Below are 12,153 nucleotides of genomic sequence, written 5' to 3' on the forward strand. Positions count from 1 at the left end.
CTTGGAAAGGCCATCTCACTAGAGTCAGTAGATCTGCATTTTAGTTTTATTTAACTTGAGCAAGTTGCTTGACTGCCTTGTATCATTGCTTTCTCTTCTAAAACTTAAGGAATTGGATGAGCTATTCAATGACTTATCTGATAAAGTTTCTTTTTCCCATGGCTAAGTCAGTAAACAAGATCTCTCCTAATTTATAGGCATAGTGATTGTCTAAGCTAAGTGTTCCTTCTGTTTCCATTTTCCCAGAAGAGAAACTACTGGTCAACTGAGATGTTCTCAGGAGTTGAAAGAAGCATTTTATCTATCTGTTGCTTTCTACATCCTGTTTTCAATTTCAATGCCAAAATGTTCATCAGGCACATTACTCTTAAGGATATTTTGCAATGTGCTCTAGTTTCCCAACCAGGGTGTCTCATTTTTCTTTCCTCGATTTGCTGTCAGTTTTCTCCCTTTCTTAGTATCTCGCTATCACTCAACTCTAATTTCCAATTCTTTCTCAGGATTTTAATATCAAGTTGCATTTTTTCTAAATAAAAGAAAAACTATGATTGGCTATCTTGGCCCAGAGTATTTTTACTCTCTGCACAATTTAAAAGATGGCTGCTGAGCTGTATTTTCTCTGCTGAATGACAAAGTAAACAAAATAAGAAACATGTCTTTCAGAAAGTGTCAGGTGTTAGCAAGAGGCGATAAATAACAAGTTGAACAAAGTGTAGGAAGAATTCTACCACACATCATGGTTACTCTGCTGAGTAATTATTCATAGTTTGTGAACATGTCACAAACTATGAATAATAGTTTTTGTCATCTTTATTTTTATGTCATATATGTGGAAAAAGTAATATTTATCTTACTAAGTCTAGCATGCTTATTTACTATAGCTGTTATATTTTCATTTAATTTTTTATTTATCAAAAATGTTTAAATTACTACCATCTGCCATGGAGCAGTGAATAAAACAAAGTGTTTCTCACTTATTGTTGCCCCCACAAGTCACAAGAAGAAGAAAAGGGCTACTTGGAGTTGACAGTGATCACGGGATTCAGAAGTTAGGTAAGGCTTCTGGACAAGACAGCAGAAGTAAGTAAGTCAGGGATAAACTTCTTTTTAAGATGACAATATGAGTGATGAAACAGGAAAGGGAAGACGAGAGACTATCAAATGATTTGTTTTGCTGTTCTTCCACTGAATTAACCAAATTGTTTCTAATTAAATTTATTAAAATCTTATTACATTTCAAAACAAATACCTGCTCATTTTGACAATTCAAACAAGAGTTAAGTTTGAAATTACCTTTCATAGTTATATTAAAAAACCAATTGATCGATGTTGCATTATCAGGGAATGAACATCATAATACATTTTCCTTTTATTTATTAAATGCACAGCCAGAATATGGTAAAATGTATTAATCTAATTAATATAAAATTGATGTATCAAATATTTTAAAACTTATTCGCTTGAATTTATTTGTAGTACACATTGAGATTAATATGCGTAAATTTTAGAAATATACAATTACATTTTGTGTGAATTTTATGATCAATTTATGAAAGAATTGAGAATATTTATTTAGGAATCTTCTTATATATCTTAAAGCAAATGATGTCTTCCAAAGTAGTTTACTGAAAATTTTATTAAAAATTGATTTTCTGCTAGCACTTGTTCTGTAATACTTTGATTTCAGAGATGCTGAATTTCTGAAGCTGGATTTCAAAATTAAAAAAACAAAGTCTGTCATGGTAGTTAGATTATATAGATATGCCTTGAATCATGGATTGTATATGTGAATATGCAACTTTGATTTAATATGAAATATGGGAATACTAGAATTTTTAAAGGATGTGTTGCTTATTTGCTAGTTTGTATTAGGATGGAGATAAGTGGAATGTAAGACTATCTTTCAAAACCCCTTATCATCCAATCCTTTTATTCTGGTGATGGGGATGCAAAGGAGAGATGAGAATTTCTTGGTAGTAAGAAAAGGTAGAAAGTTGGGGAAAGAGAAGTATATTTTTAGTAAGAAAATTAGGCTTTCTTTTTTATAACATATGATTTATGTGTAGTTGACATTTACATAAATGTTCATATTTTGGTCAAGTAAACTTTTATGTTTCTAAACTATCTTTACCATTATCAATAATATGTAATAAGCTAAGGTATCTTAATATTGGTTATATGGACATTAAACAGATATGATGACTATGTTGCTATAATTTGAAGCTATTGTGCATCTAGATTTATTCATAAATGTAAATATTACTGATCTTAGTAAAATGCTTAAGAGAAATTGCTTTTTAAAGAATATATGCTTTCTCCAGGGAATAATTTTGGCCTTGAAAAAACATATATATATGCTTTACTTATCTTTCAATATTTACATCCCAATATCTTCTGAACAGAGATAAAAATTCTTGCTGTCAAAGGTGGCAGACCAGGAACATGCATTTGTCTCCCATGCCTGCTAAGACCTCGCTTAAAAAAAAAGAGATAAGGTGTGTGATTAAGAATAAACTCATAATAGAAAAAAAGAATTGTGGAGGTTAATGTAAGGGAGGATATCATCGTGAAAGGGAAATTACACTGAATTTCTGCAAAACAGGAAGAGGATGAGAAATCACAGTTGGAGGAAACAAACTAAACAAACAGAAACCCGAGGTAGCTTTTGTTCATAGTGAGCTGTTACCAAAATTTACTCCCATAAAATAAACTCTAGACAAATCTCTAAGGAAATTGAGCAGAGCTTTAGAGTAGAGCTAATCTCTATGCAGGTTTTATTTTGTCATTTGGCATTGCATTAACCAGGAAATCCAGTGCCACACCAATTCAGTTTGCTGACCTTCACACCCACTTGCCTTGCTCCGGTCAGAATTTCCATTCCAGGGAGGTCCGTGTAAGGAAACAGTTTTATATACATAAACCCACACCATGTACCAAAATTTTTAAAAGGGTAGCTCTTTGAGAAACGTATTCTATGTTTATTGGATTGGCTTATGCAAATGTAAAGGCCAATTTTAGTAATGTATATCTTCCTACAAAATTAATGTTTTCATTCATGTTTTAAAATATGTTTAGATGGAGTTTAATCAGGTAGTCAATTTTGATCATTTAAATTTTGTTTGTATCTGTGGTTATTTCACCATCTTTTAAAAATTTAATTTTTTTATTTGTAATTTTTGTGGGTTCATAGTAGGTTGATATGGTTTGGATTTGTGTCCTCACCCTAATCTCATGTCGAATTATAAATCCCACTGTTGGAGGAGGAGCCTGGTGGGAGATTATTTGATCATGGGGGTGGATTTCTCCCTTGCTGTTCCTGTAATAGTAAGTTCTCCTGAGATCTAGTTGTTTTAAAGTGTGTAGCACTTCCTCCTTTACTCTCTTTTTCCTGATCCCACCATGTAAGACTTGCCTGCCCTCTTCGCCTTCCTCCATGATTATAAGTTTCCTGAGGCCTCTCCACCTAGCCATGCTTCCTGTACAGCCTGTGGAATTTGTCAATTGAACCTCTTTTCTTTACAAATTACCCAGTTTCTGGTAGTTCTTTTATTTATTAAATTTTTTTTTTGAGATGGAGTCTCCCTCCACCTCCCAGGCTGGAGTGCAGTGGCACAATCTCAGCTCACTGCAACCTCTGCCTCCTAGTTTTAAGTGATTCTGTGTCCGGAATTGGTGGGTTCTTGCTCTCACTGACTTCAAGAATGAAGCCACGGACCCTCGCGGTGAGTGTTACAGTTCTTAAAGATGCTGTGTCTGGAGTTTGTTCCTTCTGATGTTCCGACATGTTCAGAGTTTCTTCCTTCTGGTGGGTTCGTGGTCTCGCTGGCTTCAGGAGTGAAGCTGTAGACCTTCACGGTGAGTATTACAGCTCTTAATGCAGCATGTCTGGAGTTATTCATTCCTCCCGTCCGGAGTTGTTCATTCCTCCCGGTGGGTTCATCATGGTCTTGCTGGCCTCAGGAGTGAAGCTGTGGACCTTCCTGGTGAGTGTTACAGCTCATAATGGCAGTGCCGACACAAAAGTGAGCAACAGCAAGATTTATTACAAAGAGCGAAAGAACAAAGCTTCCACAGTGTGGAATGGGACCAGACTGGGTTGCTGCTACTGGCTCGGGCAGCCTGCTTATATTCCCTTATCCGACCCCACCCACATCCTGCTGATTGGCCCATTTTACAGAGAGCTGATTGGTGCATTTTACAGAGAGCTGATTGGTCCATTTTGACAGTGTGCTGATTGGTGCGTTTACAAAACTTGAGCTAGACACAGAGTGCTGATTGGTGTATTTACAATCTTCTAGCTAGACGTAAAAGTTCTCCAACTCCGCACTAGATTTGCTAGACACAGAGCACTGATTGGTGCCTTTACAAACCTGGAGCTAGACACAGAGTGCTGATTGGTGCATTTACAATCCTTTAGCTAGACACAAAAGTTCTCCAAGTCCCCACTAGATTAGCTAGACATGGAACACTGATTGGTGCATTTACAAACCTTGAGCTAGACACAGAGTGTTGATTGGTGCATTTACAATCCTCTAGGTAGACATAAAAGCTCTGTTGCCCAGGCTGGAGTGCAATGGCACAATCTCAGCTCTAGATCTTGGAGGCATGCTTCATTCTTTTTTATTTCTTTTTATTTTCTCTCTTCTGACTGTGTATTTTCAAATAACTTGTCTTCAAGCTCACTAATTCTTTCTTCTGCTTGATCCATTCTGCTGTTAAAGGGCTTTGCTCCATTCATCAGTTTGCCAATTGCATTTTCAGTTCCAGAATTTCTTCATGATTCTTTGTAATTATTTCATTTCATTCACTTTGTTAAATTTACATGATAAGATTCTGAATTCCTTCTCTGTGTTGTTTTGAATTTCACTGAGCTTCCTCAGATTTGAATTCTCTGTTTGAAAGGTAACATAAGTCTGTCTCTCTAGGATTGGTCCCTGGAAACTTACTTAGTTTGGTGATATCATGTTTCCCTGTATTGTCTTGAAATCAATGTCAAAAAATCAATGTCTGGGAATTGATTTTTTGAGTGTTTTAGGACTTGTTCTGTGACTTAATATATGGTCTTTGAGAATAATCCATGTGCTGAGGAAAAGAATGTGTACTCTGAAGCTCTTGGATAAAATATTCTGTAAATATCTATTAGATCCATTTGGTCTGTAGTGCAGATTAAGTCTGTTGTTTCTTTGTTAAGTTTCTGTCTGAAAGATCTGTTCAGTGCTAAAAGTGGTGTGTTGAAGTTTCCAGCTATTACTATATTGGGGCCTATCTCTCTCCTTAGCTCTAATAATATTTCCTTATATATGTGGGTGCTCCAGTTTGGGGTGCATATATATTTAAAATTGTGATATCCTCTTCCTAAATTGACCCCTTTATCATTTTATATAGTGACCTTCTTTGTCTCTGATAGTTTTGGTCTTGAAACCTGTTTTGTCTGGTGTAAGTAGAGCAACTCCAGCTCTTTTTTGGTTTCCATTGGAATCAAATATCTTTTTTCATTCCTTTATTTTCAGTCTATGTGTATCTTTATAGGTGAAATGTGTTTCCTATAGGCAACAGATCAATCGGTCTTATATTTTGTTCATTCAGCCAGTATATGTCTTTTTATTGGAGAGTTTAGTCCATTTACATTCAATGTTATTGATAAGTAAGAACTTACTTCTGCCATTTTGTTATTTTCTTTCTGGTTGTTTTGTGGTCTTCTCTTCCTTCTTTCTTTCATTCCTGTATTCGTCTAGTGAAGGTGATTTTCTCCGTTGATATGATTTAGTTTCTTGCTTTTTATTTTTTGTGTCTCCATTGTATGTTTTCTCGTCTAGGGTTACCATGAGACTTGCAAATACTATCTTATAACTCATTATCTTAGTCTGATAACAACTTAATATTATTTGCACACACAAACACACAAGCAAAAAGGAAACTAATAAAACCTTGCTTTAACTTTGTCTCTTTGCTTTTTTACATTTTTATTGTTTCTATTAATATTCACATCCTATTTTACTATGTCTTGAAAAGTTGTTGTAGTTAGTATTTTTTATTGGTTCATCATTTATTCTTTCTGCTTAGAATACAAGTAGCTTATACAACACAGTTAAGTGTTATAATATTTTGTGTTTTCCTGTGTACTTATATTACCAGTAAGTTTTGTACCTTCAGGTGATTATTTATTGCTCATGAATGTCCTTTTCTTTCTGCGTGAAGTACTCCCTCTAGCATTTCTTGTAGGACAGATCTGGAATTGATAAAAATCCCTTAGCTTTTATTTTTCTGGGAAAGTCTTTATTTCTCCTCCATGCTTGAAGTATAGTTTCACTGGATATACTCTCCTTGGGTAAATTTTTTTTTCTTCAGCATTTTAAATATGTCATGCCACTTTCTTTTGCCCTGCAAGGTTTCCACTTAAAAGTCTGCTGCCAGATGCATTGGAGCTCCATTATATGTTATTATTTTCTTTTCTCTTGCTGCTTTTCAATCCTTTCTGAATCCTTGACCTTTGGGAATTTGATTATTAAACACATTAAGGCAGTCTTCTTTGAGCTAAAACTGCTTGGTGTTCTACAACCTTCTCGTACTTAAATATCTTTCTCTAGGTTTGTGAAGTTCTCTGTTACTATCCCTTTAAATAAACTTTGTACCTCTATCTCTTTCTCTTCCTCCTCTTTAAGGCCAATAACTCTTAGATTTGCCTTTTGAGGCTACTTTTTAGATCCTGTAGGCTTCCTTCTGACTGTGTATTTTCACATAGTCTGTCTTTAATTCACTAATTCTTTCTTCTGCTTGATCCATTCTGCTGTTAAAGGACTCTGTCTTCAGTGTGCCAATTGCATTTTTCAACTCCAAAATTTCTGCATGATTCTTTTTAATTATTTCAATCTCTTTCTTAAATGTATCTGATGGAATTCTAAATTCCATCTCTGTGTTATCTTGAGTTTATTTGCATTTCCTCAACACAGCTATTTTGAATTCTCTATCTGAAATGTCACATATATCTGCCATTGTTCCCTGGTGCCTTATTTAGATAATTTGGTGAGGTCATGTTTTCCTGGATGGTGTTGATACTAATAGATGTTCTTTGGAGTCTAAGCATTGAAGAGTTAGGTATTTATTATAGTCTTCACTGTCTGGGCTAATTTGTAGCTGTCCTTCTTGGAAAGACTTTCCAGATATTTAAAAGGACATGGGTGTTGTGATCTAAGCTGTTTCTGCTTTAGGGGGGATCCCAAGCCCAATAACACTGCAGTTCTTGCAGACTAACAGAGGCACTGCCTTGATGGCCTTGGACAAGGTCTGGGAGAGTTCTCTGGATTACCAGGTAAAGAATTTTGTTGTCTTCTCTTACTTTCTCCCAAATACACAGTCTCTCTCTCTGTTTTTCAACCACCTAAAGCTGTAAATGGAGTGACACAAGCACCCCTGTGTCCACCACCACTATGACTTCTATGGGTCAAACCTGAAGGCAGGACAGCACGGGGTCTCACCCAAGGCCTGCTTTAAACACTTTAACCACTCCCTGAATACTACCTATGTTTGCTCAAGGCTCTTGGACTCTAAAATCAGCAGGTAGCAAAGCCAGCCAGATCTGTGTCTTTCCCTTCAGGGTGGCAAGGTCCCCCAGGCCCCGGGTGGGTCCAGAAGTGCCATCCAGGAGTCATGGACTAGAGTCAAAAACCTTAGAAGTCTACCTGATGTTCTATTATATTATGGCCGAGCTGGCACTCAAACCATAAGATGCCATAATTCCCACTCTTCCTTCCCCATTCTGAAGGCAGAGGATCCTCACCTCCATAGCCAATGCCATGCCTGGCCACAAGGAATACTGCCAGACTACCACCAATGTTCCTTTAAGGCCAAGGTCTCTTAAGTCAGCTTGTGGTGAATGCTGCCTGGCCTGGTTCTCACTCTTTAGAACAGTGGGCTCCCTCTTGCCCAGGACAGGTCCAGAAATGCTGTTCAAGAGTCAAGTCCTGGAATTGGGGAACTCAAGAGCCTGCTTGGTGCTCTACTCCCTTGAGGGAGTGTTGGTACCTAAGGTGCAAGAAAAAGTCCCCTTTACTTTGCCCTGTGCTTTTCTCAAGCAGAAGTTTTGCCCCATAGCCACCACAGCTGGTTATGTGCGAGTCTCACCTGAAGCCAGCAAGTCTCATAGGCCCACCAAGGCCCTTGATGTACACCTCTCTATTGCTGCTGGTTATTCAGGACCCAAGGGCTCTTCAGTTAGCAGAATACTGGCAGGACTGAGTCCTTTCCTTCAAGGCAGTGGGTTCCCTTCTAGCCCAGGGTGTGTCTGGAAATATCATGTGGGAATTAATGCCTGGAATAGGGGTCTCATGACTCTAATCAGTGCCTTATTCTGCTATGGCTGAGCTGGTATCAAAGATGCAAGACAAAGTCCTCCCCGCTCTTCCCTCTCCTCTCTTTAAGCAGAAGGAAGGGGTCTTTTTTGGAACCATAAGCTGTGCAGCATGGGGTTAAGAGAGGAATGATGCCAGCACTCCCTAGGCTGCCCCAACTGGTGTCTCAGTATGTCACATGCCCCTCCAGTCCACTACCTCTGTGCCTAGTTCAGCCCTGGGACTCGCCTACAAGTTGCAGTCCTAATGGACTAAACTGTCTTTCATGTTTACCTACAGACCCAAGGCACTGTTGCCCTCGGTGGTGAGGTTTGCAGGCACTCAAGTTCAGACCACTGGACTAGGTGATTCCCTTCTGACTAGGGCTGGTTTAAATGTTGCCTTTGTGGGCGAGCATCAGCTGAGGTTGGTCTCGTTTTCCTTTCTGCTCTAAGAGAACAGCCTGAGCTCAGTGCCTCATGATTGCTGTGTTTTTTCCTCCCCAGTTCCCAGAAATGCTCTCCACATCATGCTGCTGCTGTGGGAGGTGGGAGGATGGGTGGCATTGGTGATTCAGGACTTAAAAAAGAAATCTTTTCACTGCCTCTTTCAGCAATATGAAGTTAAAGCCAGGTACTATGAGTGCTCATCTGATTTTTTATTCTTATGCAGGTGTTTTTTTCTGTGTAGAGAGTTGTTAACTTGGTGTCCTTGCAGGGAGGATGATCAGAGGAACTTTCTGAGGATGATCAGAGGAATGTTCTGCCATCTTGCTCTGCCTCCTAACTATTATTAATCTTAATAGCTGTATCCAACATTTATAGCAATGTATCAGTTTCATGTACAAGGCACTATTGTATGCTCAAGGAACACTAACTCATCTAATCATTACCAGTTTGCAGGTCAGAAATAAGAAAACTGAGATTTAGGAGGTTATAGGCATCATGTTAAGTCATACAGCTTACTAGACTCTAAATTAGAACATGTAGAATCTAACCTAGGTCTCTCACTCCAGAGCTAATGCTCTGACATCAGAGCCACACACTCTGATGAATGTGTGTAAGGGAAAGAGCATAGGAACTGGAGTCAGTTGACTTATATTCTAGCCCCATCTGTGCTACAGTAAGACCTGGTTCAGGTCAATCAAGCTCTATGGCACTAAGTTGGAGTTGTACTAAGTGAGTTCAAAACTCTACTAAAGTAAGCAGCAATATTATATGATCCTTGATTTGCTATTTCAGGAATAGGGATAGATTTATGCACTTCAAATACTCCTCATGGTCAGTTGCATTATCTGCGATATGGCCAGCTTTGAGTAAGGGTACATTCCAGAGTCACGGAAAAGAAAAGCTACCTGCCCAAGATACAATGACATCATTAAGACTATACTGTCACCAAGTACTCTAACAGTAACCTAAGATTCCATGCAGGCCTAAAACTAATGCTAAATTCTCAGAAGCCATAGGGGTGAGCTGATGTCAGAACAGTCCACATCCATGTGATAACTGCAGTGGACATAACAAGCTTCAAGTTTAATTATTTAATACCAATAATATTGGGTTTGACTAATCCACTATTGGACCAACTTTAGTCATGTGTTAAGTAAGTACAATTTTGAATACAAAAACTACTTCAGTTTCTTAAGTAAATGCAAAAGAAAACAGCCTTTTCAAAAGAAAGCGAAGATGAAAATATATATTATATATATAAATGATAATATGGCAGAGTTCACAGTATAGCACTGAAGAAAAAAATAACTAGGGCTAAGAAAGAACAGTTCTCAGTATCTAATTGATTAGAATTAAAAGGCAGTCTCTTCAGGATGATGGGAGAAAAATTAACCCCAAAAACTTTTCATCTTTTTGTCACTCAAGGGACAAGTTTAGGACATATGAAATCTCACTGGTCAAGGTTGGATTCTGTGCCCTCCTCTTGCACGAGGGAGGTGGCATCTTGTTTCATAGACCGACTAAGAGAACCGTCATGGTTCCACAAAAGCTGAGCTAATGTTACGGAAGAAGAGTGAATGCTGCAGGAAATTATGACAGGGAACAGATAACTCCTATACTTACTACATTTTCCCATCCATTGTACTCCATAGAGTTATTTCATTAGACTTAGTGTAATACCATACATTAGAGTATTACCATATTTAATTTGACTACATGTATCTGAAAACTCAAACAATAGTGCCTTAAGTTTAAAGTTTATTTCTCTCTCACATAAAAGAGGTAGGCATATAGGGCCATTCAACAATTAGCTGGCTTCCCTCTTCAAAGTCACCTTCAAGATGGCTTCTGAAACTTCACTCATGAAATCTGATTTTCAGGCAATAGGAAGGAGGAAGGGGGAAGGGGGAAGGCAAAAGAAAATACCTCTCAAATGAGTCAGATTCTAATAAGTGGCCTTCCCAAAAGTCCCCCACGCTTAAAATTACATCCCAGTAGTCCAGAACTTTGTCACCTAGCTGCAAGCAGGGCTGGCTTTGATCTAGTCCATTACAAGAGTGTATTATAGCCCCATTATGATTTGGGTTCTATTACTAAGGAAGGAAAGAGTGAATACTGTCTCTTCATCTTAGAAATTACTCTTCTAATCTTCATAGTGCAGGATTAATTCAGGTTCATTATAACAATCTGAGAGTTTTAAACAACTCAATTTTTAGCAATCAATGAAGTCATTATGTCTAAGATTTAAAGTCTTTTCCCCCTTCTTGCCAATCATTTGTATTTTTTTCTTAATCGGCTGCTATTTTCAATCAAGTACAATTGCTTTAAAGTGAAGTTAGAGTCACATTCCACTGATTAGAGTTGTCTTCTAATGATTAATGAGCCAGTCTTAAATTCACACTGAGCTTATTTGGAACATGATAGCATCGTTCAGTAATGAACTTTTGAGAGATTATTTATTTCCCGTTGCCATATTTCTAATCAAGTGCTCATATGCATAATGAATGCTTCAGGAGAAATCAGTTTTTGTCTTGTTTACAAGAAGAGTCATTTTAATGGCAAACCATAAGCATGTTGAGATAGATTGTCTAGTCAAAACTGAAAATGAATTAAAATATTTTAAGAATTCATAAACCAGTGAAGTATAATTATCTTTAAAGTTCTAATAAAATCACATTAACCCAGAAACGTAAGACCTTGGAATTCATTTAGTTCAACCTTCAAATTAATGTCATGAATATAACGACCAGCAGGTGGTTCTCTAACATCTTGTGGACACCTTTGGAAGCTGAAAACATTACTTCTTGTCAGTCCCTTCCAGATGGCACCAATTGTTAGAACATTTCTTTACTAAGCAAAGCCACAAAATATACTTTCCCTATCATCATCTTTAATTTTTTTGTCTTCTTCTACCACGCCAGATGCCAGATATGTATGTATGTGCTAGGTATTTATTTAGCAAAATAAGTTGCCATCAATACTGACAGCCATATTACAACAAATTTTCGTTTTGGGAAAGGATAGTAGAAGTGGTGAAAAAGATTACCAAAGAGCTAAATAAGTTAGGAAAGGAGGATTAAGGGTGACAGATTTGGGAGAGGCAGGGAAGCCTACTTTGATAGGCAAAGCTTGACAGAGACCTGAGGGAAGTGAGGGTCCTATCTATGCAGATATTTAACTCTTTGCCCACATTTTGGGCAGAGAAAACAGAAAGTGAAGAGGCCCTGGGGGAGGAGGTGAGTTTGGTTGGGTGTGTTTGAGGAATACCAAGAAGACTAGAGTTAGCAGAGCAGAGTGAGTGAAGAGAATATGGTAGGTGATTAAGATAGACAGTGAGGTGGGTTGTGAAGGGGACATGAAGTCTTTGGAAGGTTTTG

Source organism: Pongo pygmaeus, chromosome 2, assembly GCF_028885625.2.
Source record: "Pongo pygmaeus isolate AG05252 chromosome 2, NHGRI_mPonPyg2-v2.0_pri, whole genome shotgun sequence".
Lineage (NCBI taxonomy): Eukaryota > Metazoa > Chordata > Mammalia > Primates > Hominidae > Pongo > Pongo pygmaeus.